Genomic DNA, 6,423 nt, shown 5'->3' on the forward strand with positions numbered 1-6,423 from the left:
GGAATTTATGTCGCCACTACTCTGATCACTTCTCCGTCTGTCACAAAACTTGTACCAACATGAAATTGGCCATCATGAGGCGACACATGTGATCACTGATCACTTTGTCCTTATTTGAAGATACTAGATAGTAAAAACTTAAAAAATCTTCTTTTAAAAAACCCAAATAGCTAGAGCTTAGATATTAAGCATGAAACATCTTCTAGTGGGTGTCTATCAAGTTTGTTCAAATAAAAGCCCTAGGATAAAAATTGGCCACACCCCAGGGGGTCATTGATTTTCCTTATTTAAAGATACTAAAAACTTAAAAAATCTTCTTTTAAAAAAACAAAATAGCTAGAGCTTAGATATAAAGCACGAAACATCTTCTAGTGGGTGTCTACCACGTTTGTTCAAATAAAAGCCCTGGGGTAAAAATTGGCCCCGCCCCAGGGTCATTGATATTCCTTATATGTGTATAGTAAAAACTTAAAAAATCTTCTTGTAAAAACCCCAAAGAGCTAGAGCTTAGATATTTATCATGAATGGGTGTCTACCAAGTTCGTTCAAATAAAAGCCCCTGGTTTAAAATTGGCCTTGGCACAGGGGCATATATACAGGTGAGCGATTTCAGGGCCATCATGGCCCTCTTGTTAGCATGTCTTTTAAACACCGCAAAGGTCATAGTACAAATTTCAAGATTTACTGGTAGAGGAAGATGGAGACTGTCTCCCATCCATTGTTAAAGACACAACTGGGCATCTGAGTGTAACTACTGTCTTTCTGTATGTTAATCTAGATAAAGATGAAAACCAACCAGATCCTTGAAGGGTGAAGATTTTACATGTGATTTGAGTTTAGCACTTGGCCACGGACATCCCATTATTCAACTGTCTATCAGACATGATGTTTGAATGGGAATTTTGTCATCTTTTCATTGATTTTCTTCAAACTTGACTCTGTTCTTTTTACTTTGGCAACACAAGATAGTTTCAATTTTATAAGATCAACATTCTAGACTTTAAGTTGTAGAGTGGTCAAAAGCCAAAAATCAAATATATTTTAATGTTGGGCCTATAGTTTTGTCATTCCTTGCATTATAAGGTTACTTTACACAAATGTACGCTATCATTGAAAGATGTTGTATGCACAAGACCCAGGTCTATATATTGGTCAAAGGCCAAAACTGGAGTCTTTGAACTCTTCCTTTCATAAAGTGTCATTCCTCTGGCTTTTGTAATTAATACCATTAAGTTCACCAATCTGAACCTAACCAGGATTTCACTTTGTAGCATAAATTTCAGGGAATATGTTGTATTTAGTGACACATCTTACTTGAAATTTTATAAATACATCCTTCAAAGCTATTCACTCACATAGAAGGGGTTAAAACATCAACATATTTGATAACAGTTATTAAATACACATTAAAGTAAAATTTGCATTTTCAATGAGATAATTGTGACCCAAGAGATGCAATGTTTCACTCAGACAGATATAAATACTGCCGTTTATCTCATCCATAAACTAGATAAATAGAAATAAATGTCAGTTTTTAACTGGATAAAACATAGTACGCCACTTTGTAAAGAGATAACTTTCTATTATATACATGTATTGTGCAACTATCAATTGCAGGATAAAAAAAAACTGTTCTACTCGCAACTAACTGTTCTTCTTGTAATCAGTAAACAGGTATGTTGATACAGGATTTTAATTGGTTAGAAATTACTGAAGATGTTTTTTCATTGCCCAAGATATATATTAATCATCAAGTTCCATACAAATGTATAAGCATGTAGTGAAATATTTTCAACATTTCATTTCAAAAACATTTAAACCACCACATGTGGGATAGTAGCTTTAACAAAGTAGTTTAAACATAATTTTTTATCCCCCGCCGTAGGAGGGGGATATTGTTTTGGCGACATCGGTCCGTCCGAATTTCGTTTCCGCAATAGTTCTCTGCAACTACTGGCTGGAATTCAACGAAACTTCATGGGAATCATCAATATCAAGAGGAGATGCGCATATTGTCAGCTTGTTTAAGTCAGACTCTTCAACTCAGAGTTATGACCCTTGATAAGTTATGCATTATGCAGAAAGAACAAAATTATTTCAGTGCTACTTCTCTGCAACTACTGACTGGAATTCAACAAAACTTTATGGGAACCTTCAATACCAAGAGGAGATGTGCATATCGTCGCCTTGTTACAGTCAGACACTTACTCAGAGTTATGGCCCTTGATTAGTTATGCAGTATGCATATAGAGCAATAATCGTTTCCACGCTTCTTCTATGCAACTACTGGCTGGAATTCAACGAAACTTTATGGAAATCATCATTATCAAGAGGAGATGGGCATATCCTCCGCTTGTTCTAGTCAAACCTTTTAACTCGGAATTATGGCCCTTAATTAATTAGTTATACATTATGCTGATAGAGCAACAATCATTTCCGTGCTACTTCTCTGCAACTACTGGCTGGAATTCAACGAAACTTTATGGGAACCTTCAATATTAAGAGGAGATGAGCATATTTTCTTCTTGTTCTGATCAGACACTTTAACTCAGAGTTATGGCCCTTGATTAGTTATGCAGTATGCATATAGAGCAATAATTGTTTCCCCGCTACTTCTCTGCAACTGCTGGCTGGAATTCAATTAAACTTTATGGGAAACATTAATACCATGAGGAGATGTGCATAATTTGTTGCCTTGTTCAGACCAGACCCTTCATTACAGAGTTATGGCCCTTGATTAGTAGTATGCATATAAAGCAATATTGCTATATCTTTGCAACTGCTGTATTGATTTCCAACAAAACTGTATGGGAACCATCAATGCAAAAAGGCAATTTACATCTCATTGGCATGTCCAGAGATAACTATTTAACACAGAGTTATGGGTCTGTTATTGCCATGAATATTTTTCATGTACACAGAAAATAATACTGTTTACACCACGATAGATATATATAAATAAAGCTTTATGTTTTAAGTTATTGTGTTAGTAATAACCAGTACTTGGCGGGGATATAAATTCAACAAATTTGCTTGTTTCTTTGTAGCATTTACAATGTATATATAATGAAAATTTACTTAGAATCCACAGTATCTATTAGGTTGAGAATGGTTTTCTTACTGACTGAAATCACTCCATGGATGCTCACTTAGGTTTGACCCCTTAGGGTTCTCAATTGTTAAAATTTTGAAAAAAATCCAACATATACTTTATAGTTTGAGAGAAATACAGCGCAAGTAAAACTCAAAGTAACAGCCAGATTCCAATAAAACTTAACCCTTAGTAAATTGTTGGGTAGGGATCAGAAAAGAAAGTAAAACATGTATCCAGGTCGAGCCATTGAGATGACTTCTAATAAAAGAAGAAGAAAGAGTACACAACACAGATATTTAAAACAATTTATTTTTAAACACAACATTCCTCTATATTATATATAATATATCTGGAAGAAAGTTTAACTTGTCAGCAGCATATCCGAGGGGAATCAAGCTTAATTTAATACATTGTAAATAACAAAATGTAGTTTGTGTTTTCCTATGTACATATTTGTAAAATCAGTGACCAACAGGCAAGGGCATGTGGTATTAGAAAAGAAGATATACCGTAAATGTTATATTGAAAGTGACCTTCATAGTATTGCCAAAACTGACCAAAGGTAAATGATTTTTTTGGTCGACAAGGTAATAGTATGTATCGAACATATTATGGCTTTTTTTTTGTGCTGACAAGGTGATTTTTAAAGCATTTTTTTTCTTCTAATAAAATGTATTTCTAACTCCAATGATAAACAAAAGAAATTGTGCTAACAACAAAATGAGCCGCGTCACGACAAAACCAACATAATGGATTTGCGACCAGCATGGATCCAGACAAGCCTGCGCTTCCGCGCAGCCTGATCAGGATCTATGCTGTTCGCTTACCAACCCTATTACAAGTAGAGACTCTGATAGCGAACAGCATGGATCTTGATCAGACTGCGCGGATGCGCAGGCTGGTCTGGATCCATGCTGGTCGCAAACCCATTATGTTGGTTTTGTCGTGACGCGGCTCAAATATGTCTATCACAAATGCTTGCCTTTCAGTTAGCTATAGCTCATAAAAGTTTAATTCACATAAATATTTAAACCAAATGTATATTACATGTACTTAAAATTATATTATAATCTTAACAAAATTATAAATAAAAATTAAGTATAGGTAGTGAAATGTTTACAACAAATACATATGATATAACTACCGGTATTTTTCCTGATCAACCATTGCTAAAACTATAATGGCCCTGTACATTTGTGTAATTTATAAACTGTAATTTTGACATACAAAGAATGGCAGAAATGTTATGTCATCAATGTTTTTCAGTTAGAAAGGTAAACAAGTCTTGAATCCACAAAGGTTTTTATATAGAGTTGTTCCCCTTAGTAAAATAAATATTAGTTTTCAATAATTTGTGAAGATACCCATTTTTTGTGCAGAATCGATTTTTAATTGAAATTGTACAGTTTTCTTTCTTGTTAATGTACACCATGGGCCTTCTTATCAATAACATTATGCTAAATAAATATCAATTAGAATGCGATTTAGATAAAAAAGATGTTTTACAAGGCATCGAAATATAATTGTATGACATTATACCAAGTGCACCCCAGTTCATTACAATGAGATCTGTTTAAATGTCCATTCCATGTTAAAATTTTTAGAACCAAGTGTAGTATGAATTAAAATAATTTGGTTAATGTTCTATCTAGTAACCAGCTTGTCTTCTGCCATTATAATATATTCAATACATGTACTTTTAACATACAGAAAGAAAACATAGAATGTTTAAAGGAACTTAACCGAGGTTTTTGACACGGCGGAACTGAAAATAATTTTCTCAAGATAAGTGTTCCATTTGTTGTAGGGCTAGCCCAATAACTTGTGCAAAATTTCAGATAATTCGATCACTCTGTTGTTCCAGAATAATTGTTTTAATTGTGAAAAATGACCTAAAATTGAAAAGTGTTTCACTCAAAACGGATGAAAAATAGCAAAGAAATAAATTTTCAATTTATTTCCAAGTATAATAATTCTTAAATATACTTAGCATTTGTTTCTGTTCTAAGTGCCTCAATTCATCTATGTAAGAAAAACAAATTTTACACTTTACAACTTTTGTCCCTCAGTTGAGTTCCTTTAACCCTAAGTCTGCAGATAAGCCTTTGCCACTCGTATAAAGCCAGGCCAGCCTGTAAATATGTGCAGTCAGGCTTGTCTCTATACTGTTGCTAGCTCAATTTTTGTATTTTGATGGTATAATCCCTTAAAGCTTTGAATGGACTGTTCCAAATTCAAAGCTGGGCAAATCCATTATATAAATTCAGCAGATTAAGCTTATAAACAACCTTAAAATATGCAAATTTCAATAACTTGACCTTGACAGGCGAGGTCAATTAAAGGTCAAGGTCACATCTGAATTATTCAAAGCAAAGAATAAATATGTACAATGAAGTAAATAAAAAATAAAATAAAACTTAGAAGTATAAAAAAGGTAAAATATCAAATATGTAAAAGGTATCACAGGTGAATAAAAGGTTGATAAAAAGTGAGCATTTAAATCACAGGTAAATAAAAATATCACTAAATAAATGCACATTGGTGAGATAAACAGTAAAAGGTAAAAACTCAAAAGTAGATAATACTGCAGAAAAACACATTGATGTACATGTATATACATTTAAACAAACAAGAGGGTGTTCTACATCACTGTCATTACTTGTTTTGTATTTTTAATGGCAGATAATTCTTAAGACTTTTTTATATTAAATAGCATTAAACTGATCTGAATTTAAGTGATAAAACTATAATGCTGTGAATTTCTTTTTTTATTTGATCAATAATTTGTGATGTATTGTTAGCATGTTTAATTTTGATATTCACAGAACCCGTTGGAATCTAGTGCTGAGATTCTCATATGAGCAGGAATGCACTGAAACTTTCACATAAATATGTAAAATAAGTGACCAGTAGCCTCATATGCTTAGTTATCACACTTGTATGTTATTGTTTTTTTTATTACACAATAGACAGCTATATTTTACTCTGAGTCATTTTTTGGGTGAAAATTTTCAAAATAAGTACCGACCGAATTGCGAATAGTACAGACCATTATAAGACTGCATAGATTTGCCTGTGGATCTTAATGTGCACTGGTCGCAAGGGAGGAATCTATTGCTGCCAGCTGGATAAGTTTTCAATCAGCACGGTAAAGATAACCATAAATGAAGTTATAACAGGGATGTACTTAAGCCTCTAAACACAAAACACAGATGTGACACAAAATTATGGCAATTTTATGCCAGTTTGATGTAAAATATCAATTATCATTTTTCCTTTCATTTTTTAAACTTATCAGGGCATAATTGAACCACAGAAACTTTTAATAT

This window comes from Ruditapes philippinarum, unplaced genomic scaffold (assembly GCF_026571515.1).
Source record: "Ruditapes philippinarum isolate M1 unplaced genomic scaffold, ASM2657151v2 ctg2927_1_1_1_1, whole genome shotgun sequence".
Taxonomy (NCBI): Eukaryota; Metazoa; Mollusca; class Bivalvia; order Venerida; family Veneridae; genus Ruditapes; species Ruditapes philippinarum.